General features: G+C 42.9%; 1 protein-coding gene across 2 annotated transcripts in view; it reads right to left on the reverse strand.

The window, feature by feature from the left end:
- LOC124805071 (carbonic anhydrase-related protein 10-like) overlaps positions 1-25,847 on the reverse strand; it is a 925,040-nt gene that overhangs the window by 241,345 nt on the left and 657,848 nt on the right. The gene's annotated exons all lie outside the window — the stretch shown is intronic.

Raw genomic sequence — 25,847 nt, forward strand, 5'->3', positions numbered from 1 at the left:
AGCACAATTATCAATGACGGACGGAGCAAGGAGGATATAAAAAGCAGACTGGCATTGGCGAAAATGACATTCCTGGCCAAGAGAAGTCTATTAGTATCAAACATAGGCCTTAATTTCAGGAAGAAATTTCTGGAGCACACGATTGTGCGGTAGTAAACAGGGACTGTGGGAAAACTAGAACAGAAGAGAATGGATACACTTCAGTTGTAGTGATACAGATGAATGTTGAAAATGAGGTGGACTGATAACGTAAGGAATGAGGGCGTTCTGCGCAGAACCGGAGAGGAAGGGAATGTGTGGGACTCACTGACAAGGATAGTAGGACATATGTTAAACTGTAAAGGAAGGCAGAGACTTTAATATATCCAGCAAATAACTGAGGATGACGGTCGCAAGTGCTACTCTGAGATGCAGATTTTGGCACAGGAGAGGCATTCGTGGCAGGGCACATCAAACCAGTCGAAAGACCGAGATGTCTAAAAAAGAAAAGATAAAAAAAAAACATTACCGACAAGCTTTGTTTTCAAAGCAAAGCAGTGCTCTGCATTCTGGTGCAGATGAGCGAATCTGGACAGAACGACCCACAGCCGCGACATCCTCTGCTAACTGAGTCTTTCGGATGCTGAATACTGAGGCTTAGGTGTTGCAAACCGCTCTCCCGTCCATTTTTGCATTTCGTAACCTGCCACCACTTTTCTCTTAGGTAGCTCCTCAGTTTGTATCACGAAGCTGATTGCACGCCGCTCTAGTCTTCGCACCAAAATAAAATCCTTGGCAGTTCCGACAATGGAACACGGACCCTTCGCATAGCACTCAGACCCGCTTACCACTGAGTCACAGATACCGACAGGCTTTGTGCTCCCTCCATAGTTTGTACCGCCACAATTGCCCCCTTAACAAAACTTGGTGCCTTAGGATATGTCTTAACTACCGATCCCTTCTTTTAGCACAATTGTGCTATACGTTCCTTTTTTCCCTGTTTCAGCCGGCCGTTGTGACCGAGCGGTTCTAGGCGCTTCAGTCTGGATCCACGCGACCGCTACGGTCGCAGGTTCGAGTCCTGCCTCGGGCATGGATGTGTGTGATGTCCTTAGGTTGGTCAGGTTTAAGTAGTTCTAAGATCTAGGGGACTGATGACCTCAGATTTTAAGTCCCATAGTGCTCAGAGCCATTTGAACCAACCCTGTTCCAGTTAGTATTATGCATTACATATTCTATCTACTCATATACTCTTCAGCACTACATTTATGTTGTAACTTCCTTTGCACGCTCTCTGGTTCCTTAGTGGATACAAGCGAGGAACAGATCTGATTCGTTGACAGAGAATTCAGATATCAATTTATTCTACATATAATAAGAGATCGTAAAAGTAATACTTTAATCTGTTTGCTATAGTTGCAGCATTAGTCGCTAACACTGGAATGTTGAAGTGTGTCCAGATAGAATGGTTTACAATTCAGTTTTTCAATACATGACTGTTCTATAGATGACGCGCCCTAACCACAGTGGAAGTCTGTAGATGTTATGAAACGGCAAACACACAAAATTAGAATGTGTGCATCCACGTTGGAAGTACACCCGTCGCCGGAGCTCCGGGGAGTGAGGGTTGCATATCATTGGAAGCGGCGTAAGCGTTTGTGGCAGCGCCCTCATGCCTTGGTGACTGCTTTAGGAAACGCGGTGGCGCGACTGGCGGAGCGCGTGTGTTGCAGTGCAGTCGACCGGATGGGGGCAGATACCGCAATTTGAAACGCTTCTATTCATGCTTTGTCTGAAGTGCTTATCATCGACTATTCACTTGCGTACGGTGGTACGTACCAGAGAAAATCTATGGAAAAGATTTCATAACATTTAAATTTATACCCCACGTTAACAAATTTCTGTTTTTCTCTTCAGAAATGATTTTCTTACCATTGCGGTCTGCAACTGATATCTTCTCCTGCCATCGGCGTTATTTTGCTGTCCAAAAATATAAAAAAAACTTATCTACAACTTTTAGAGTATCAGTTTCTCAAATAATTCCGTCAGAATCGCTTGATTTAATTCGACTGCATTTTTGTTATCCTCGTTTTTCTTTTGTTGAACTTCACCATACAACGTAATTTGAAGAACAGTTTAAATTCGTTCAACAGTTCTTTCAAGTATGTTGTTGTTCATGGCGCAATTACGGTGGCACCGGCTGGATGACACCGCAGAAGGAAATTGTAAAGCACAAGAGACAATATACAAGAGGCCATATTACCATAAACAGCCAAAAAATTGGAAGATGAACGAAGAAATTGGAAGATGGAAGGAACGGAAAAAGAGACAGTGATGGTTGCATATCATTGGAAGCTCTGTAAACTCTAAAATACGAAGTATAAAGAATTCTAGGCTGAACGCAAGGGAGATACAAGAAATGACTGAATGTTTCGTGATCTACGTATGGAAGAAGAAAATGAAACTGAAAAGGTATGGTGAAAATTTCCAAATTCCTAGTCTCCTTAGTTGAGAGATCAACGCAAAGAAGTGAAAGAATTATCTATTGACAAGGCATTGGCTGTAATTTCAGGTGAGCTCACCGCGCAAAAAATTAGTCAGCCCCAAAGACTTTATGCTAATACCGTAGAACATCACAGCTAGCATTGACAGTGAGCTGAGTTCGGTGTGGAAGTTGTAATGGAACTGAAATGATGGTGGGCTGACAGTAATTTGGAGCCCGCGCATCGGAAACGGGCGTGCTGGTGTGAGACTGCCAGGGAGTGCACCCTGATGCCATCTAGTGGCGAAACTGGGAATTAGCGCTGCCTGTCAGAAAATGCACTAAGCTCTCGGAGTCAAATGTATTCTTTTTCTTGGTAATTATAAGCTATTACTGTATGATTTAATGTTATAAAGCGCTAGTAGTAAATTATTATGACTGGTATGAACTCCAGGGTAATAAATATAAATATTCTTAAATACTAAATGATTTCGGTGAAAAGGTGGTAGGGGAACGCCCCACTCTTGGTGATACGAGCGTAGCTAGAGGTAGCTGGAGACACAGGGACAGAACAATGGAATGGCCTGGGGAGTGTTGACGTGACCGGACGTGCGTAACTGTGCTCACGCAAAAGTGATTGTGCAACAGCGAAGAGGAGAATATCGTCGCCGTTTGTGGAGCAGAACGCGACGAATGGTTGTCGAAGCTGTCTCTATGCCACTGGGGCTGATTGTAAGAGTTCCTGCGCCCAGATTTTATGGCGGACGTGCAGTAGCTTATACGAGTGCTACAGCTCGTAGTTCCAGCCGCCATTGAGGGCATGAGACGTGAAGAGCTGCGTTAGCCACATGCATCTCACCACCAGCACCGACACGTCTACCCAAGGCAAGACTGCTTGCAATTGTTAAGTCGAACTTTGTATACATGTAAAAGGAGAATACCAGTTTTCTTTTGTGCAAATGCAGAAGACAGAATATAGTAATGAGTAAAATTACGACGCATGTTGTTCATTGTAAAGTGTAGTAACCTGAAACATAGTGTAGTGAAATCAGACTGAGGCCACCATCGCCTCTTTCATTTACAATTCTTTTGGGTGCAGAATACTTTAGCATATAAGAATGTTGAAAAGAGCAATGGTCACACCAGAATGCGTCGCCTGTTTATAATTACTTAAATTTTTCTGAGTAACCTTTCAAGTAAAGTCACTTACCTAATTCTATATCAATTGTCCAAAGAGTAATATCCAAAATCATTAAATAAGTTGAAGGATAGAATTTTGTTAACCTAAGTTGCATAAGTTGTCTTGGTGGTAATTACCAAGCCAACTCACAGAAATTGAGAGAGTATTTGCTTTGTGGAATCACCTAGAATGATCAGAAATAGTAATATTCAGAATTAAGTTTAAATTCAACTCAAGCCGTTTCACTTTGAAACGAGCCAAAAAACTGATTTATTCTTTTGCTCCTTCAGAGCTGGCGACCGTAGTTATAAGTATTTTCAGGAGGATTCGACGGTAAGTCTGCTGCTCTCGTCGTGCTGATAGGATTACCCACTGCTGCTAGCAGTGGTGATTGGATACATAAGCTCACTACCAAGTTAAGTGGGTCAGGTAGGCAGTGTTACCGTGTGAACTGTAGGGCACTGTAGGCCGTGGATCGAACCCGTTCAATCATCACAGCTCTTTGGGAAATAGTCCGGTTAGGAGTGTACTAATCATTAGGTAAATACTGGCGAGTAACGGTCAAAAATGTATACGCAAGTGAATTTAGCAAGGTCCAGGTAGCACCTAGTTAATGTGGTGCAATGGCGAGGGTAGGAGTGGAGTAAAAGTGAGCTGAGCTTGTGGCAGCTGTGCTGTCTTCAAAGATTAATAACGTGAATTCACTACTACCTCTTACCATTAGGGCTGAACTATTTACGGTTAAAATACGTAGCAGTAAGCGCAAAGGCGTGACAGCTACAAGTCCGTATTGGCTTTATACATACGGAAGTAGGAAGCGGATCATTCCGTCAGTGGAGGGGTTAAAACAACCGAGTCAGTTGAGAACATACCCCATTTACTGATGGAAAGATTCGGCGGTTCGGTCGCATGTGGCGACTGTGACAGGACTTACCAAGTTTGTAGAATAATGGCTGCAATAAAAATGTTTTATATAAACTTGTAGTTTCAAGAAAATTTTAAATTTAAAATTCTGTTGTAGACAAATATACCACAATTGGTAAGTTCAAGACGACAACCTGCAAAGCAGCAAAAGAAAGTCCAATAGTAGGAGTTAAACAAGTAATACTTGGTTTAATAAACATTTCTATTAGGCACAATATACAGCAGCTTAAGATGGAGTCGAATAGTAACAAGCAAGACGAAAACATTACAAGGTCAGACCCAGAGTTAGGCACCATAGATACTGTTGTAGGGTTGGAAAATCCTATAGATGAATCCACACCCACAAAACAGGAGGAACAGGAAGTGAAACCAAAGGTAGTGAAAAGTGAACCCAATGTATCTGTGGATGCAAGTCACAAGGGAGAGGATATGGAATTAACAAGTTTGTTAAATAGGATGATGGCGCAAATTCGAGAAGGGAATGCTAGTTTGAAAGCAGAAATGGTTAGTCATATATCCCAATTGGATGAAAACCTATCTGGTAAAATAAAAGCCAATTTAGATATTTTGAATACGCAAAGCCAGCGTATCACAGAGGTAAACAAATCAGTAAATAGCATTAGGGCTGAAATAACAAATGTTCAGAGAGAAGTCACAGAAATAGAGAAAAGATTTGATACCGAAATTCGGAGAATAGAGAAATCAGTGGAACCTTTGGTTAGTGAAAAATTAGAACCGATAATTGAAAGTAAATTACAGGTGATAGTACCAGTTGTAAAGAAAGAGATTGTTAAAGAAACGGCAGCTGATATTGAAACACTGTGCAATACCATGTTGAGTTTTGATGCATGTGTGCAGGAACAGGAAAATACACTGCGTAATGAGATAAAATTGTTAAGTCAGCAAGTTCAGAATCAGACGTTTCTTAACTGTAGTGGTATCCCATTGGTAATGCAAAAATCGGGAATACTGAGTAGGGAGGAAAAATACGATCCTCAAAAGAAACAAGGTGGATGGCATCCAATGGATTTTATAAAAAATTTTGAACGTGTCTTACCAACAGACATGTCGGATAAAGAAAAAATTAATTTAGTAATAGACGCTTTAGCAGGTTATGCTAAACGTTGGGGATTGGATTTGGATATCGACAATTTGAAGTTTACAGACTTCAAAGAAAAGTTCCTTGAGGAATTCTGGAGCACACGACAGAGAGATAGGTTGTGGAGAGAATTCGTTGTCGCCAGAATGCCAGAACATGGGCGTGGGCTCATGAAAGAATACTGTGAAGGATGGTTCAAGCGTTTGGAGTATCTTAAAGATCGTAGATCAGAATCGGAGATAGTGTGGGAGTTGTGGAAAAAGCTACCTGACGATTCAAAGCGTTATGTAGGAGGCACTCATCGAACATTCGATAAATTTTTAGAAAAAATCGAGAATGAAGATAGGTGGCGTGAAACTAGAGAGTTTCGAGGTTTCAGAAATCACAATGGAATAGTAAAAGGTGGTAGGAATGAACCGCAAATTAACATGATGAGAGGAAGAGGTCGAGGAGGTAACTCTCAGCGAGGGAGAGGACACTATCAGGGAAACGGGATGCATTATCAAAATCAGGAAAACTAAATACCGCGCAGGTCAAGTGCCTAACGCGCGCGGAAAGAAAGAAATGGCCCAAATATAGGGAAGATCGGAGTAGTCAGTACTATAGTAGGATAGTGCGTCGTTCGCCTGAAGAGCAGTTACATAAACGAAACTTTGCGAAGTATAATGCAGGGATACAAACAGAGGAGAGAGAGCAAACATGCGACCGAACCGCCGAATCTTTCCATCAGTAAATGGGGTATGTTCTCAACTGACTCGGTTGTTTTAACCCCTCCACTGACGGAATGATCCGCTTCCTACTTCCGTATGTATAAAGCCAATACGGACTTGTAGCTGTCACGCCTTTGCGCTTACTGCTACGTATTTTAACCGTAAATAGTTCAGCCCTAATGGTAAGAGGTAGTAGTGAATTCACGTTATTAATCTTTGAAGACAGCACAGCTGCCACAAGCTCAGCTCACTTTTACTCCACTCCTACCCTCGCCATTGCACCACATTGACTAGGTGCTACCTGGACCTTGCTAAATTCACTTGCGTATACATTTTTGACCGTTACTCGCCAGTATTTACCTAATGATTAGTACACTCCTAACCGGACTATTTCCCAAAGAGCTGTGATGATTGAACGGGTTCGATCCACGGCCTACAGTGCCCTACAGTTCACACGGTAACACTGCCTACCTGACCCACTTAACTTGGTAGTGAGCTTATGTATCCAATCACCACTGCTAGTAGCAGTGGGTAATCCTATCAGCACGACGAGAGCAGCAGACTTACCGTCGAATCCTACTGAAAATACTTATAACTATGGTCGCCAGCTCTGAAGGAGCAAAAGAATAAATCAGTTTTTTGGCTCGTTTCAAAGTGAAACGGCTTGAGTTGAATTTAAACTTAATTCTGAATATTACTATTTCTGATCATTCTAGGTGATTCCACAAAGCAAATACTCTCTCAATTTCTGTGAGTTGGCTTGGTAATTACCACCAAGACAACTTATGCAACTTAGGTTAACAAAATTCTATCCTTCAACTTATTTAATGATTTTGGATATTACTCTTTGGACAATTGATATAGAATTAGTTAAGTGACTTTACTTGAAAGGTTACTCAGAAAAATTTAAGTAATTATAAACAGGCGACGCATTCTGGTGTGACCATTGCTCTTTTCAACATTCTTATATGCTAAAGTATTCTGCACCCAAAAGAATTGTAAATGAAAGAGGCGATGGTGGCCTCAGTCTGATTTCACTACACTATGTTTCAGGTTACTACACTTTACAATGAACAACATGCGTCGTAATTTTACTCATTACTATATTCTGTCTTCTGCATTTGCACAAAAGAAAACTGGTATTCTCCTTTTACATGTATACAAAGTTCGACTTAACAATTGCAAGCAGTCTTGCCTTGGGTAGACGTGTCGGTGCTGGTGGTGAGATGCATGTGGCTAACGCAGCTCTTCACGTCTCATGCCCTCAATGGCGGCTGGAACTACGAGCTGTAGCACTCGTATAAGCTACTGCACGTCCGCCATAAAATCTGGGCGCAGGAACTCTTACAATCAGCCCCAGTGGCATAGAGACAGCTTCGACAACCATTCGTCGCGTTCTGCTCCACAAACGGCGACGATATTCTCCTCTTCGCTGTTGCACAATCACTTTTGCGTGAGCACAGTTACGCACGTCCGGTCACGTCAACACTCCCCAGGCCATTCCATTGTTCTGTCCCTGTGTCTCCAGCTACCTCTAGCTACGCTCGTATCACCAAGAGTGGGGCGTTCCCCTACCACCTTTTCACCGAAATCATTTAGTATTTAAGAATATTTATATTTATTGCCCTGGAGTTCATACCAGTCATAATAATTTACTACTAGCGCTTTATAACATTAAATCATACAGTAATAGCTTATAATTACCAAGAAAAAGAATACATTTGACTCCGAGAGCTTAGTGCATTGTCTGACAGGCAGCGCTAATTCCCAGTTTCGCCACTAGATGGCATCAGGGTGCACTCCCTGGCAGTCTCACACCAGCACGCCCGTTTCCGATGCGCGGGCTCCAAATTACTGTCAGCCCACCATCATTTCAGTTCCGTTACAAAGTGATTCCACAATTTTCCTCATTCCCTTCACATTTAGCGCCGTCATTAATGGCCATTTCCTGCATATCAGGGTCCTGAGATTTCATTAAATGAGGAACATATGCGTGCAGCCCTGTGAGTAAGAATGTTATCTTCTTGGAGGACAGCAAGGACTGCAGAAAACGCATAGAAGAAAATACAACAGTTGGTCACTGGGAATGTTAAAATTCACACCGTGGCGCATGTTTTCGGCAGTCTGAGTGAATGGATGATGGCCATAGTACGAAAAACTCACCCAAATCATAGAAGCACCACTTCCATCCTGAACTACACCTTCCATTGCGGCTTAAACGCCTCATGGAGCGAACTTGCCGCCTGGTATAATTTAAAAACTGACAAAGTCGTGAGACCGGAGATCACTAGACGTCTGCAGTCAGCTACTGTACGGTTTCTGTGTTGTTTGGCTGACTGACATGTAGCTTCATGCACCACTGTGGACAAAGGGATTTTGCGCGGTGCCTGGCTACAGATGTCCAGTACGTGCAGTTCCCTTCGCAGTGTGCGGTGCATTCCCTGAGAGTAGCAGTTTCTATCGTATCTGACACCGGTTGTCATTTGACAATCTGCCACCACTGTTGGTTAGATTTTCTTCAGATCATTGTTGTTATTATGCGAGCTTTACACCATTATGTGCATGCACATTAGACAGCCTGCGTTGACACGTATAAAAATCAGGTAGCTTAATTCACGCCGTGGTAATACGAAAAGTCTAACAATATAAATTATTTCTGTCAGTCTGCCAGCTTGTAAACCGCTGTGGTTTTTGAAACATATGGTGTGTGTATGCAAGGATGCCTAACGTTGTCTCCACAGTGGAATCCTCAGGGCTACAAATGAGTAATATGCCCCTGCCGTTGACAAACTAGACCTAGGGATTTCGTAAAACGAAGTATCATATTGTGGTTTCACCTCACTTCAGTTTAGAACATCAAATCAATGATTCATATGGGGATGCAACTAGAATGAATTTCAACGTGTTTACCGTAAATTAGTTATTCTCAAAAATAGGTAGAGTGCAAAAAATTGTACAAATATGAAGTAGACAATATTGGATTGTATCCTTTAGGTAGTTTCGAGATTAGCAGAACAAAAATTTGACATTTATTTGGGCGCGCCGGCCACTATTAAAATGCACAAAGTTGGCTGATATTGCCTAAGGATGAGGAACGGAAGATCCTCACCCTGACTGGTACTTACAGAAAACGCTCAGTGAACAAGAAAATGAAACTCGACACATTTACTGTGAGTGTTTCGCTATCCACTGAACCGGAGTGTGCATAATTCCTATTGAATTACTGACAGCCGTTGCCCTGCACCGTTTACATGCTGGCTGGGGTGTCTGCCGATATGCGGACGATGTGCAGGAGTCCCTGGAATTTTCTGCCTACACAGTAGGCGCAATATGCCGTCCACAAACTCATAAGACTGAAAGTGCCTCAGTAAAATACAAAAGAATTGTCAAGATTTCTGTTTGCTCACTAGCCATGAACAGAAATTGGACTGAAGCACAGTAAAGGAGCACTTCAGTCTGTGTCAGACACCACAGAGAGCTAAAGAACCATCTTTTGAGTAAAATGAATAACAACTACACTTACGGAGAAACGACTTCAAGTGCTCCTTGTGTCCAAAGCAACACTTCTCAAAATTTAACCCTCAAATTCTGCACTGTGGCTCCTGCCAGTGAAGTTTCTAGCTCTATACGCATAGGGAACCGTCTTCGATCACCCCTAGCAGGGAAGTGTTCTCCATCGCTTCCCAGAGCAAAGTTCTTGCACGTGTCACACTCCGCTACCTCCTGCACACATGACGCCTAAATGTTTACTTAGGCGACAAACCCCATGCGCGTTACAAAAACATTACCTCCCACTACAAGGGTCATGAATCCGCCAGCCAATCTCCTGAGGCTCGTACTCCTTTCAGAAGATATTCAGAAGGTTCTGGTTCAAATGGCTCTGAGCACTATGGGACTTAACTTCTAAGGTCATCAGTCCCCTAGAACTTACAGCTACTTAAACCGAACTAACCTAAGGACATCACACACATCCATGCCTGAGGCAGCATTCGAACCTGCGACCGTAGTAAGAAGGTTCTGTTTCTCCTCCTACATCCTAACATCCACCAACGAAAACGGTGTCTCTCTGTTTTCCGGTGAGAAACGTGCCTCAGCGCTTCCTGTAACAAGATTACTCAGCAGTCAGCTTGTGACCGTTGTTTGTGACCCCACGTATTACTTCACACTAAAAGTATGTCCTTTCACCTTCTTCCTCCCTCAATGCTCTTTCCACAGGTATGCTATTCCAAATTTTTTTTCTGTCCCATCAGAAAGGAACCTCCCACCTGCTCTGTCCACAGTGTACTGTTTCAGTCGCCTCCATGATAATAAACTGCCGCCACCATGCTCTGCTCTCTCTCACAACCGTAAATGTATTCCCTTGCAGCACACAATAAGTCTCTTCCTAGCTCCTCTTTAGCCAATAGTTGCTTTTGAGGAATGTGTGGCTCACTTCTCCTTTCCTGTCGGTGACCAGCCCTAATTAACTTTCGGACATGCAGTACTGCAGAAACTGTTAGTACATGGTGCTAGGCAGTTAGTACATGATGCTAGGCAGTAACAACCAATGAAGTGATTAATAATCCTATTGTACATAGTAAACAGTGATCTAATATAAATATAACTCTGCCAGAATATTAAATATATAGTGGCAAAATCTTGCCGCTTTACGAAGTCACCACATGGACCTCTCGTACTGCGCTGTTTCCACACAACCGACTAGCACGTTGACACCGCTTCACTACTATGACTCGCTCAGACTAATTCTTACTATTATTTGAAAATCCACTGTCTAAATATGCTATTTTCCATAGCTAACAGAACCTTGTAATTAAAAGTCCAAGTTATTAATTATAACAGTATCTGACAATACTAACTATCCAGTATCAGGGTGCATAGTCTACTATTAATATGTCAGGATTTACAATAGGTCTGAAAACGAAATATAATCTACTGACTAGTAACTCAGCATGCGTGTGACGTTACTGTCACAGCTTCGTTTCATTTACAGCATGTTTACTTAAAATGTCACTGGAATCGAGCATAACATCTACACACTCCCAATAAACTTGAAAAACGAAGCATTCTCTGCTTTTGTACCTTTTAAAACCTTCGTGAGCATAAATGAATCTTACTGCATTCAATCTATAACCATAGAGACCAAATCATATCACAAGGCTCATATAATAATTTCCTGTTCCACAGTCATAACTACATGTTGATCTCTACACATAATAATCCTCTGTCCATCTCTTCATCTCTTCAGTCCAAGGACACCAATATTATGCAAGTTCTCTTATTACTATATTCCAACTGCAAATTCGTTTTATATCCGTTCGCTTCTCCAGCACTTATCAGTAGTGAACATAAACCACAAAATAAAGCACATATTCACATGAAGCAACTCAGTCACCTGCTTCACAGCAACAGTTTTATCGTCGGCATATGGATTCTATACAATTATTTCACAAATGGGAATAATCCAATATTTAATTTTAAACTGATTATTGTATCCATTTCAAGGTTCTACATATATTTTTTTCATTTTTAAATGACTTAAGGCAGCAGAGCAGCAGTGACATGTGCTAGGTTCCTTCACTACGTTCCTTCATGCATTCCTCCATTGGGCCAACTAGAGAGGAGAATGGGATAAAATCATCGATGCAGAAGAGGGGAAAAATGCGTTCCTAATCGCCTGAAATTCGCCGTTTCTAAGTGAGTACTTCTAAGAATCTCACATTGTACAGAACGGAATGAGTATGAATGCGTGTGTAAGTCCAGAATCTCCTTATAAACCACTTAATCGATTACAACTAAATTTGGCACATATACTGCTTGCTATGGAGAATTAGAACTTTGAGGCTTAGAACATTCTACATCTACATCCATACTCCGCAAGCCACCTGACGGTGTGTGGCGGAGGATACCCTGAGTACTTCTATCGGTTCTCCCTTCTATTCCAGTCTCGTATTGTTCGTGGAAAGAAGGATTGTCGGTATGCTTTTGTGTGGGCTCTAATCTCTCTGATTTTATCGTCGTGGTCTCTTCGCGAGATATACGTAGGAGAGAGCAATATACAGCTTGACTCTTCGGTGAAGGTATGTTCTCGAAACTTTAACAAAAGCCCGTACCGAGCTACTGAGCGTCACTCCTGCCGAGTTTTCCACTGGAGTTTATCTATCATCTCCGTAACGCTTTCGCGATTACTAAATGATCCTATAACGAAGCGCGCTGCTCTCCGTTGGATCTTCTCTATCTCTTCTATCAACCCTATCTGGTACGGATCCCACACTGCTGAGCAGTATTCAAGCAGTGGGCGAACAAGCGTACTGTAACCTACTTCTTTTGTTTTCGGATTGCATTTCCTTAGGATTCTTCCAATGAATCTCAGTCTGGCATCTGCTTTACCGACGATCAACTTTATATGATCATTCCATTTTAAATCACTCCTAATGCGTACTCCCAGATAATTTATGGAATTAACTGCTTCCAGTTGCTGATTTGCTATTTTGTAGCTAAATGATAAGGGATCTATCTTTCCATGTAATCGCAGCACATTACACTTGTCTACATTGAGATTCAATTGCCATTCCCTGCACCATGCGTCAATTCGCTGCAGATCCTCCTGCATTTCAGTACATTTTTCCATTGTTACAACCTCTCGATATGAGGATGCAGAAGGCAATGGAAACCACTGCATTAAAGACACGTAACGTGTATCCACAGGACATGTGCCTGTAATTGAAGAAGTATCATGATGATCTCTCCATTGGCAAAAGATTCCGGAATAGTCCCCCATTCGGATCTCCGGGAGGGGACTGCCAAGGGGGAGGTTACCATGAGAAAAAGATTGAATAATCAACGAAAGGATAACGTTCTACGAGTCGGGGTGTGGAGTGTCAGAAGCTTGAACGTGGTAGGGAAACTAGAAAATCTGAAAAGGGAAATGCAAAAGCTCAATCTAGATATAGTAGGAGTCAGTGAAGTGAAGTGGAAGGAAGACAAGGATTTCTGGTTAGATGAGTATCGGGAAATATCAACAGTAGCAGAAAATGGCATAACAGGTGTAGGATTCGTCATGAATAGGAAGGTAGGACAGAGGGTGTGTTACTGTGAACAGTTCAGTGACCGGGTTGTTCTAATCAGAATCGACAGCATACCGGCAACGATAGTTCAAGTATACATGCCGACGTCGCAAGCTGAAGATGAACAGATAGAGAAAGTGTATGAGGATATTGAAAGGGTAATGCAGTATGTAAATGGGGACGAAAATCTAATAGTCATGGGCGACTGGAATGCACTTGCAGGGGAAGGAGTAGAAGAAAAGGTTACAGGAGAATGTGGGCTTGGGACAAGGAATGAAAGAGGAGAAACACTAATTGAGTTCTGTAACAAGTTTCAGCTAGTAATAGCGAATACCCTGTTCAATAATTACAAGAGGAGGAGGTATACTTGGAAAAGGCAGGGAGATACGGGAAGATTTCAATTAGATTACATCATGGTCAGACAGAGATTCCGAAATCTGGTACTGGATTGTAAGGTGTACCCCGGAGCAGATATAGACTCAGATCACAATTTAGTAGTGATGAAGAGTAGGCTGAGGTTCAAGACATTAGTCAGGAAGAATCAATACGCAAAGAAGTGGGATACAGAAGTACTAAGGAATAACGAGATATGTTTGAAGTTCTCTAACGCTATAGATAGAGCAATAAGGAATAGCGCAGCAGGCAGTACAGTTGAAGAGGAGTGGACATCTCTAAAAAGGGCCATCACAGAAGTTGGGAAGGAAAACATAGGTACAAAGAAGGTAGCTGCGAAGAAACCAAGGGTAACAGAAGAAATACACTCCTGGAAATGGAAAAAAGAACACATTGACACCGGTGTGTCAGACCCACCATACTTGCTCCGGACACTGCGAGAGGGCTGTACAAGCAATGATCACACGCACGGCACAGCGGACACACCAGGAACCGCGGTGTTGGCCGTCGAATGGCGCTAGCTGCGCAGCATTTGTGCACCGCCGCCGTCAGTGTCAGCCAGTTTGCCGTGGCATACGGAGCTCCATTGCAGTCTTTAACACTGGTAGCATGCCGCGACAGCGTGGACGTGAACCGTATGTGCAGTTGACGGACTTTGAGCGAGGGCGTATAGTGGGCATGCGGGAGGCCGGGTGGACGTACCGCCGAATTGCTCAACACGTGGGGCGTGAGGTCTCCACAGTACATCGATGTTGTCGCCAGTGGTCGGCGGAAGGTGCACGTGCCCGTCGACCTGGGACCGGACCGCAGCGACGCACGGATGCACGCCAAGACCGTAGGATCCTACGCAGTGCCGTAGGGGACCGCACCGCCACTTCCCAGCAAATTAGGGACACTGTTGCTCCTGGGGTATCGGTGAGGACCATTCGCAACCGTCTCCATGAAGCTGGGCTACGGTCCCGCACACCGTTAGGCCGTCTTCCACTCACGCCCCAACATAGTGCAGCCCGCCTCCAGTGGTGTCGCGACAGGCGTGAATTGAGGGACGAATGGAGACGTGTCGTCTTCAGCGATGAGAGTCGCTTCTGCCTTGGTGCCAATGATGGTCGTATGCGTGTTTGGCGCCGTGCAGGTGAGCGCCACAGTCAGGACTGCATACGACCGAGGCACACAGGGCCAACACCCGGCATCATGGTGTGGGGAGCGATCTCCTACACTGGCCATACACCACTGGTGATCGTCGAGGGGACACTGAATAGTGCACGGTACATCCAAACCGTCATCGAACCCATCGTTCTACCATTCCTAGACCGGCAAGGGAACTTGCTGTTTCAACAGGACAATGCACGTCCGCATGTATCCCGTGCCACCCAACGTGCTCTAGAAGGTGTAAGTCAACTACCCTGGCCAGCAAGATCTCCGGATCTGTCCCCCATTGAGCATGTTTGGGACTGGATGAAGCGGCGTCTCACGCGGTCTGCGGGTCCAGCACGAACGCTGGTCCAACTGAGGCGCCAGGTGGAAATGGCATGGCAAGCCGTTCCACAGGACTACATCCAGCATCTCTACGATCGTCTCCATGGGAGAATAGCAGCCTGCATTGCTGCGAAAGGTGGATGTACACTGTACTAGTGCCGACATTGTGCATGCTCTGTTGCCTGTGTCTATGTGCCTGTGGTTCTGTCAGTGTGATCATGTGATGTATCTGACCCCAGGAATGTGTCAATAAAGTTTCCCCTTCCTGGGACAATGAATTCACGGTGTTCTTATTTCAATTTCCAGGAGTGTACTTCAGTTGATTGATGAAAGGAGGAAGTACAAACATGTTCCTGGAAAATCAGGAATACAGAAATACAAGTCGCTGAGGAATGAAATAAATAGGACGTGCAGGGAAGCTAAGACGAAATGGCTGCAGGAAAAATGTGAAGACATCGAAAAAGATATGATTGTCGCAAGGAGAGACTCAGCATACAGGAAAGTCAAAACAACCTTTGGTGACATTAAAAGCAACGGTGGTAACATTAAGAATGCAACGGGAATTCCACTGTTAAATGCAGAGGAGAGAGCAGATAGGTGGAATGGATACATCGAAAGCCTCTATGAGCGTGAAGATTTGTCTGATGTTATAGAAGAAGAAACAGGAGTCGATTTAGAAGAGATAGGGGATCCAGTATTAGAATCGGAATTTAAAAGAGCTTTGGAGGACTTACGGTCAAATAAGGCAGAAGGAATAGATAACATTCCATCAGAATTTCTAAAATCATTGAGGGAAGTGGCAACAAAACGACTATTCACGTTGGTGTGTAGAATATATGAGTCTGGCGACATACCATCTGACTTTCGGAAAAGCATCATCCACACAATTCCTAAGACGTTAAGAGCTGACAAGTGCGAGAATTATCGCACAATCAGCTTAACAGCTCATGCATCGAAGCTGCTTACAAGAATAATATACAGAAGAATGGAAAAGAAAATTGAGAATGCGCTAGGTGACGATCAGTTTGGCTTTGGGAAAAGTAAAGGGACGAGAGAGGCAAATCTGACGTTACGGCTAATAATGGAAGCAAGGCTAAAGAAAAATCAAAGCACTTTCATAGGATTTGTCGACCTTGAAAAAGCGTTCGACAATATAAAATGGTGCAAGCTGTTCGAGATTCTGAAAAAAGTAGGGGTAAGCTATAGGGAGAGACGGGTCATTTACAATATGTACACCAACCAAGAGGGAATAATAAGAGTGGACGATCAAGAACGAAGTGCTCGTATTAAGAAGGGTGTAAGACAAGGCTGTAGCCTTTCGCCCCTACTCTTCAATCTGTACATCGAGGAAACAATGATGGAAATAAAAGAAAGGTTCAGGAGTGGAATTAAAATACAAGGTGAAAGGATATCAATGACACGATTCGCTGATGACATTGCTATCCTGAGTGAAAGTGAAGAAGAATTAAATGTCTGCTGAACGGAATGAACAGTCTAATGAGTACACAGTATGGTTTGAGAGTAAATCGGAGAAAGACGAAGGTAGTGAGAAGTAGTAGAAATGAGAACAGCGAGAAACTTAACATCAGGACTGATGGTCACGAAGTCAATGAAGTTAAGGAATTCTGCTACCTAGGCAGTAAAATAACCAATGACGGACGGAGCAAGGAGGACATCAAAAGCAGACTCGCTATGGCAAAAAAGGCATTTCTGGCCAAGAGAAGTCTACTAACATCAAATACCGGCCTTAATCTGAGGAAGAAATTTCTGAGGATGTACGTCTGGAGTACAGCATGGACTGTGGGAAAACCGGAACAGAAGAGAATCGAAGCATTTGAGATGTGGTGCTATAGACAAATGTTGAAAATTAGGTGGACTGATAAGGTAAGGAATGAGGAGGTGCTACGTAGAATCGGAAAGGAAAGGAATATGTGGAAAACACTGATAAGGAGAAGGGAAAGGATGATAGGACATCTGCGAAGACATGAGGGAATGACTTCCATGGTACTAGAGGGAGCTGTAGAGGGCAAAAACTGTGGAGGAAGACAGAGATTGGAATACGTCAAGCTAATAACTGAGGACGTAGGTTGCAAGAAGTGCTACTCTGAGATGAAGAAGTTAGCACAGGAAAGGAATTCGTGGCGGGCCGCATCAAACCAGTCAGCAGACTGATGACCAAAAAAAAAAAAAAAAAAAGGGGGGAACTGTATCGAACGCCTTGTGGAAGTCAAGAAACACGGCATCTACCTGTGAACCCGTGTCTATGGCCCTCTGAGTCTCGTGGACGAATAGCGCGAGCTGGGTTTCACACGACCGTCTTTTTCGAAACCCATGCTGATTCCTACAGAGTAGATTTCTAGTCTCCAGAAATGTCATTATACTCGAACGTAATACGTGTTCCAAAATTCTACAACTGATCGACGTTATAGATATAGGTCTATAGTTCTGCACATCTGTTCGACGTCCCTTCTTGAAAACGGGGATGACCTGTGCCCTTTTCCAATCCTTTGGAACGCTACGCTCTTCTAGAGATCTACAGTACACCGCTGCAAGAAGGGGGGCAAGTTCCTTCGCATACTCTGCGTAAAATCGAACTGGTATCCCATCAGGTCCAGCGGCCTTTCCTCTTTTGAGCGATTTTAAATGTTTTTCTATCCCTCTGTCGTCCATTTCGATATCTACCATTTTGTCATCTGTGCGACAATCTAGAGAAGGGACTACAGTGCAGTCTTCCTCTGTGAAGCAACTTTGAAAAAAGACATTTAGTATTTCGGCCTTTAGTCTGTCATCCTCTGTTTCAGAATCATTTTGGTCACAGAGTGTCTGGATATTTTGTTTTGATCCACCTACCGCTTTGACATAAGACCAAAATTTCTTAGGATTTTCTGCCTAGTCAGTACATAGAACTTTACTTTCGAATTCATTGAACGCTTCTCGCATACCCCTCCTCACACTACATTTCGCTTCGCGTAATTTTTGTTTGTCTGCAAGGCTTTGGCTATGTTTATGTTTGCTGTGAAGTTCCCTTTGCTTCCGCAGCAGTTTTCTAACTCAGTTGTTGTACCACGGTGGCTCTTTTCCATCTCTTACGATCTTGCTTGGCACATACTCATCTAACGCATATTGTACGATGGTTTTGAACTGATCCTCAACACTATCTGTACTTGAGACAAAACTTTTGTGTTGAGCCGTCAGGTACCCTGAAATCTGCTTTTTGTCACTTTTTCTAAACAGAAAAATCTTCGTACCCTTTTTAATATTTCTATTTACGGCTGAAATGATCGATGCCGTAACCGCTTTATGATCCTGCAGCACTGAAGATATAAATTTTTTCAACCCTTGACATGTAGGCTGTCTGGATACAGGCAAGTTGTGTGTGTAATCTTGACATGCTTTGTTGGGGCTACACATGCGGACAGGATTGGATAAATAGAGGGGGATGTAGATGGACAATGAGAGGGAGAGTGTGAGGTGGATAGAGAAAGGGGGACAGTCACAGAGAAGGGAGGAGATGGACAGCGGGAGAGGGTGTTGAGCTTGACTGAAAGGCGTGAGGACGAGATGGTGAGGAGGAGATGGACAGGAAGAACTAGGGGCAGAGAAGATTGAGGATGTGATGGACATGGAGAGGGAGGCTGAGATCGACATACAGTGGAGATGGACGCACATAGAGGTGGGAAGGAGGGCGTAATGGACAGGGAGATTGCAGGACGTAGATAGACATGTGCTACACATATTAATTTATTAGTGGATATACTATTGCAGCTATACACTACAGTAGTCAATACAGCGTAGAGAGGGAAGTATAAGGTGGGCAGTCAGACAGGGGAAGAAATGTACAGAAAAAGGGGGAGGAGATAGAGAGAAACTTCCTGGCAGATTAAAACTGTGTGCCCGACCGAGACTCGAACTCGGGACCTTTGCCTTTCGTGGGCAAGTGCTCTACCATCTGAGCTACCGAAGCACGACTCACGCCCGGTACTCACAGCTCTACTTCTGCCAGTATCTCGTCTCCTACCTTCCAAACTTTACAGAAGCTCTCCTGCGAAAGTTTGGAAGGTAGGAGACGAGATACTGGCAGAAGTAGAGCTGTGAGTACCGGGCGTGAGTCGTGCTTCGGTAGCTCAGACGGTAGAGCACTTGCCCGCGAAAGGCAAAGGTCCCGAGTTCCAGTCTCGGTCGGGCACACAGTTTTAATCTGCCAGGAAGTTTCATATCAGCGCACACTCCGCTGCAGAGTGAAAATCTCATTCAGGAGATAGAGAGATTTGGAAGTAAGGGATGAACAGATAGAGTTGGGACTGTAAGATGGACAGACAAAGTAGGAGAAAGAGTTGGACAAAGATAGTGGTGAGAAGGACCCAGGTGGACAGAGGATGCAGAAGCAGGATGTGATGGACATACAGAGATAGGGGTGGGGTTAGCCAGAGAGGGGGAAGGAGGTACTGGTCAGAGTGTGTGGAATATCTGGATGGACAGAGAGAGGGAGAGGAGCAGATGGACTGAGACAGAGGATCAGGGGACAGACTAAGAGGGAGGAAAAGGAGTTGGGCAGAAAGAAAGGGGGGAGAAGGGGGTGGACAGAAGCTAGTGGGGGACAGACAAGAAGACGCAGGGGAATGGGATGGACAGAAAGAGAGTTCGGCATGGGCTGAGAGAGGGAGTAGATGAGCTGAGACAGAGGGTGAGGGGTAGACTTGGATGGAGGAATGGGAGTTCAAATTCAAATGGCTCTGAGCACTATGGGACTTAAAATCTGATGTCATCAGTCCCCTAGAACTTAGAACTACTCAAACCTAACATCAGACCCATCCATGCCCGAGACAGGATTCGAACCTGCGACCGTAGCGGTCGCTCGGTTCCAGACTGTAGCGCCTGTAACCGCACGGCAACTGCGGCCGGCTAAGATGTTCAGACAGATGCAGAGGAGGGGGGAAGAGGTGATGAATGGAGGGAGCTGGGAGGTAAACGAGGAAGGAGACAAGGGCTAGTTTTTTTAAATAGTGCATACTCCATTGCTCAGAGTGACATTCATTCTAGGTAACAGGACTGGCCAAAATGCTGGTTGTGAACTGCACACAGCTCTTGCTCCGATCTGCTGTGACTCCTGTCGATATGGCGGTAAAGTACAAGGCAGACCTTTTGTCATCTGTATATACCATACAAAGCAAGTATTTTCAGAATTCACATGTTAAGAAGATAAATGTAAACATTGTCAACTACATCCGCTCAAATCCCACAAAACACCGACATTTCCTGCCCTTCATTGAAGAAATGTACAGTGATTAGCTTCCTGGTGTATCTTGGTGAGTGTGGGAGGGATCCTAGGGTGAGTGTGGGAGGGATCCTAGGTTAACTATGTATATCTACCTGCATCGTGAGCTCAGGGAAGTCCACAGTACCCACTTCACGGTTTGCAGAAACACAGATGGCGGCATGGAGCTTTTGATGGGTGGCAGTCTCGGGGTTAAGAGTAAGCGAACTGAGAAAAGAAATAGAGGGAAACCAAATCTTCCCATTGCTTAGCTGGAGGTTATCGGTAAGCAACGTCCTGGGTAGACTTCTGTAATTAGTGGAGAGAGAAAGTAAAACCTTTGACTCAAGCTGATGACCCGCAGTGGTGAATGGATACTGTTTCCTTAGGATTGTTTTTCAAAATTCACAAACCCTGAACATACAAGCATTACAAGGAAATGGAAAACTTGTTTCTGATTTAACTCAGTGTTCATCTTTCATAACAAGTTAAGCTTAGATGACTCATACCTAGAGAATAAAATGTTCGATACTTTGAGATGTCTGAAGAAAATACTTGTTGATATTCTCATGAAAAGGGAACAATATTTATAAAAATGTCGAACGTCTTTCAAGAAATTAATGGCAGATTTACCGTTATCAGCACTCAAATCTTAATATTCGTTCCTGAAAAATCATTTGGCCGTTGATACTATCAAAAAGGCAATCCTGTGTCATTGCCAATTATAAAGGATTCACCAGCTGTAGAGTTGAAGGTCCTGTAAATGCGAAAAGACAAAGGATGTAAAGCTCAAACGAACTGGATGATCAACTATTGCATTGTGATAGAAGGTTTTAAGTTAAAAACGCCCTGAAACAAAGCCGTGTGTCAAGAGACATCAGTTTGTGGAACCACTTGTGTGTGAAGCACTGTATTCAACATTCAAGTTCATTTAACTCAATATCGATTTGAGCAAACGGAAGTGTTTTTACGTGAACTTGTGCAGATTGTGATCATCAGATGTGTCATATTTCAAAAACAGCTCACAGCAAAACAGAATATTCGAAAAAGAAAACTATAATACGAAATTGTTCTATTTTGTTTTGGAATGAAATGTTCTTCAGTGATGATAGTATTTAAAAGTAAAATAAATATTTCTTAATTTTTATTGCTGTGGTCTGCAATCCGAAGACTGATTTGATACAGCTCTCCATGCTTCTCCGTCCACCGCAAGCCTCTTCATCTCCGAACCTATACCTTCTCAATCTGCTTACTGTATTCATCTCTTGGTCTCCCTCTAAGATTTTTCCCTCCATGTTTCCCTCCAATAGTGAATTGGTGAGCGCTTGATGTCTCAGTACGTTCCTACCAACTTATCCCTTCTTCGGCTTAGATTGCACCACAAACTCCTTTTCTCCTCAATTCTATTCAGTACCTCCACATCAGTTAATTGCTCTCCCCATCTAACTTCAGCATTCTTCTATAGCGCCACGTTTCAAAAGCTTCTATTCTCTTCTTGTCTAAATTGTTAATCGTCCATTTTTCATTTCCATATACCGCTACATTAGAGACAAATACTTTCAGAGAAGATTTACTAACACTTAAATCTATATTCGATGTTAACGAAATTCTCTTCCTCAGAAGCGCTGTCTACCCATTCCCGGTCTACATTTCATATTTTCTCTTCTTTGGCTATAATCAGTTATTTTGCTGCAAAATAACAAAACCCATCTACTAGTTTAAGAGACCCATTCCCTAATCTTTTGCATTCAGCTTCATGTGATCTAATTCGACTTCATTCCATTATTCTTGACTTCCTTTCCTTGATGTTCAAGACACAGTCCATTCCTTTCAACTGCTCATCGAATTCCCTTGCTGTCTCTGACAGAATAACAGTCTTATCGGAAAACCCCAAAATTTATATTTCTCCTCGCTGAACTTTAATTCCTACCACAATCTTTTTGCTTCCTTTACTGTTGGCTCAATGTACAGATTGAGTAACATTAGCGAATGGTTACAATCATCTCTCACTCTTTTCACAGCCACAGTTCCCTTTCATGTTGCACAACTTCGATGACTCCGTCTGGTTTCTGTACAAGTTCTAAACAGTCTATCGGTCCCTGTCTTTTACCACTGCTACCATCAGAATTTCAAAGAGCGTATTCAACTCAAAATTGTCAAAAGCGTTCTCGAAGTCTAAACATAAATGCAATAAACGTAGGTTTGCCTTTCCTTAACCTATCTTCTAAGATTAGTAACAGCGTTAGAATTTGTTTGCATATTCCCACTTTTCTCCCAAATCCAAACAGACTTTCCCCAAGTTTAATTTCTAACTGTTTTTTCTCTTCTTCTGTAAAGAATTCGTTTTAGTAGTTTGCAACCATGACTTAGTAATAGTAATTTTCGCACCTAGTAGCATCTGACGAAAATTTAATGATCATGGGTGACTGGAATACGCACCTAGTAGCATCTGACGAAAATTTAATAATCATGGGTGACTGGAATTCGATAGCACAAAAGGAAGAGAAGGAAATTTAGTAGGTGAATATGAGATAGAGGCAAGGATTGAAAGAGGAAGCCGCCTGGTAGAATTCTGCACAGATCATAACTTAATCATAGCTAACACTTGGTTCAAGAATCATAAAGAAGGTTGTAAACGTGGAAGAGACCTGGAGATACTGGAATATTTCAGATAGAATATATAATGGTAAGACAGAGATTTAGGAACCATGTTTTAAATTGTAAGGCATTTCCAGGGGCAAATGTGAAGTCTGACCACAATATATTGGTAATGAACTGTAGATTAAAACTGAATGAGCTGCATAAAGGTGGGTATTTAAGGAGAGGGAACCTGGATAAACTTACTGAACCAGAGGCTGGAGAGAGTTTCAGTGAGAGCGTTAGGGAACGATTGACAACAATGGAGGAACGGAATACAGTAGAAGAAGAATAGGTTGCTTTGAGAGACGAAATAATGAAGGCAGCAGGGGATCAAGTAGGTAAAAACACAAGGAATAGAAGAAGTCATTGGGTAACAGAAGATATATTGAACATAGCTGATGAATGGAGAAAATATAACAATGCAGTAAATGAAGCAGGAGAAAAGTAATACAGACGTCTCAGAAATGAGATCGACAGGAAGTGCAAAATGGCTCAGCACGGATAGCAAGAGGACAAATGTAAGGATGTAGAGGTGTATATCACTAGGGGGTAAGATAGATACTGCTTACAGGAAAATTAAAAGACCTTTGGAGAAAAGAGATCCACGTAAATGAATGTCAAGAGCTCAGATGGAAACCCAGTTCTAAGCAAAGAAGGGAAAGCAGAAAGGTGGAAGAAGTATGTAGGGGTCTACACAATGGCGGTGTACTTGAGGACAATAATATGGAAATGGAAGAGGATGTAGGCGAAGATGAAATAGGAGATATGATACTGCGTGAAAAGTTTGACACAGCAGAATGACCTAAGTTGAAACAAAGCCCCTGGAGTATATAACATGTCATTAGAACTACTGATAGCCTCGGAAGAGCCAGCACTGACAAAACTCTACCATCTGGTGAGCAAGATGTATGAGACAGGCGAAATACCCTTAGACTTCAAGAAGAATATAATAATTCCGATCCCAAAGAAAGCAGGTGTTAAGAGATGTGAAAATTAGCGAACTAACAGCTTAATAAGTCACGGCTGCAAATACTAACTCGAATTCTTTACATACTAAAGGAAAAACTGGTAGAAACCAACTTTGGGGAAGATCAGTTTGGATTCCGTAGAATTATTGGAGCACATGAGGCTATACTGACCCTACGATTTATATTATAAGATAGATTAAGCAAAGGCAAACCTACGTTTCTAGCATTTGTAGACATAGAGAAAGCTTTTGACAATGTTGATTGGAATACTCTCTTTCAAATTCTGAAGGTGGTAGAGGTAAAATACAGGGAGCGAAAGGCTATTTACAATTTGTACGGAAACCTGATGGCAGTTATAAGAGTCGAGGGGCATGAAAGGAAAGCAGTGATTGGGAACGGAGTGAGAGGCCGGCCGCTGTAGCCGAGCGGTTCTAGGCGCTTCAGTCCGGAAACACGCTGCTGCTACGGACGCAGGTTCGAATCCTGCCTCAGGCATGGATGTGTGTGGTGTGCTTAGATTAGTTGGGTTTAAGTAGTTCTAAGTCTAGGGGACTGATGACATCAGATGTTAAGTCCCATAGTGCTTAAAGCGATTTGGGATGGGACTGTGACACGCATGTAGCCTATCCCCGATGTTATTCAATCTTTATATTGAGCAAGCATTAAAGGAATCAAAAGAAAAATTCGGGATAGGAATTGAAATCCATGGAGATGAAATAAAAACTTTGAGGTTCGCCGAAGACATTGTAATTCTATCAGAGACAGCAAAGGACCTGGAAGAGCAGTTGAACGGAATGGACAGTGTCCTGAAAGGCGCATATAAGATGAACATTCACAAAATTTAGACGAGGGTAATGGAATGTAGTCGAATTAAATCGGGTGATACTGAGGGTCCAGATTAGGAAATGAGACTCTTAAAGTGGTAAATGAGTTTCGCTATTTGGGAAGCGAAATAAATGAAGATGGTTGAAGACTAGAGGATATAAAATGTAGACTGGCAATGGCAAGGAAAGCGGTTTTGAAGAAGAGAAATTCGTTAACATCGAGTATAGATTTAAGTGTCAGGAAGTTTCTGAAAGTATATGTATGGAATGTAGCCATGTATGGAAGTGAAACGTGGACGATAAATAGTTTAGACAAGAAGAGAATAGAAGCTTTCGAAATGTGATGCTACAGAAGAATGCTGAAGATTAGACGGGTAGATCACATAACTAATGAGGAGGTATTGAATAGAATTGGGGAGAAGAGAAATTTGTGCCACAACTTGCTAGAAGAAGGGATCGGTTGGTAGGACATTTTCTAAGGGATGAAGGGATCACCAATTTAGTACTGGAGGGCAGCATGGAGGGTAACAATCGTAGAGGGAGACCAAGAGATGAAGACACTAAGAAGAATCAGAAGGATGTAGGTTGCTGTAGGTAGTAGGAGGTGAAGAATCTTGCACAGGACAGAGTAGGATGGAGAGCTGTATCATACCAGTCTCTGAACTGAAGACTACAACAACAACAACAGTAGCATCTGCTTTGTCGGGAATTGGAATTATTATATTCTTCTTGAAGTCTGAGTGTATTTCGCCTGTCTCGTACATCTTGCACACCAGATAAATGTGTTTTGTCGTGCTTGACTCTCCCAAGGATATCAGCGATTCTGATACAACGTCGTGTGCTCCCAGGGTCTT

This window comes from Schistocerca piceifrons, chromosome 7 (genome assembly GCF_021461385.2).
Source record: "Schistocerca piceifrons isolate TAMUIC-IGC-003096 chromosome 7, iqSchPice1.1, whole genome shotgun sequence".
NCBI lineage: Eukaryota > Metazoa > Arthropoda > Insecta > Orthoptera > Acrididae > Schistocerca > Schistocerca piceifrons.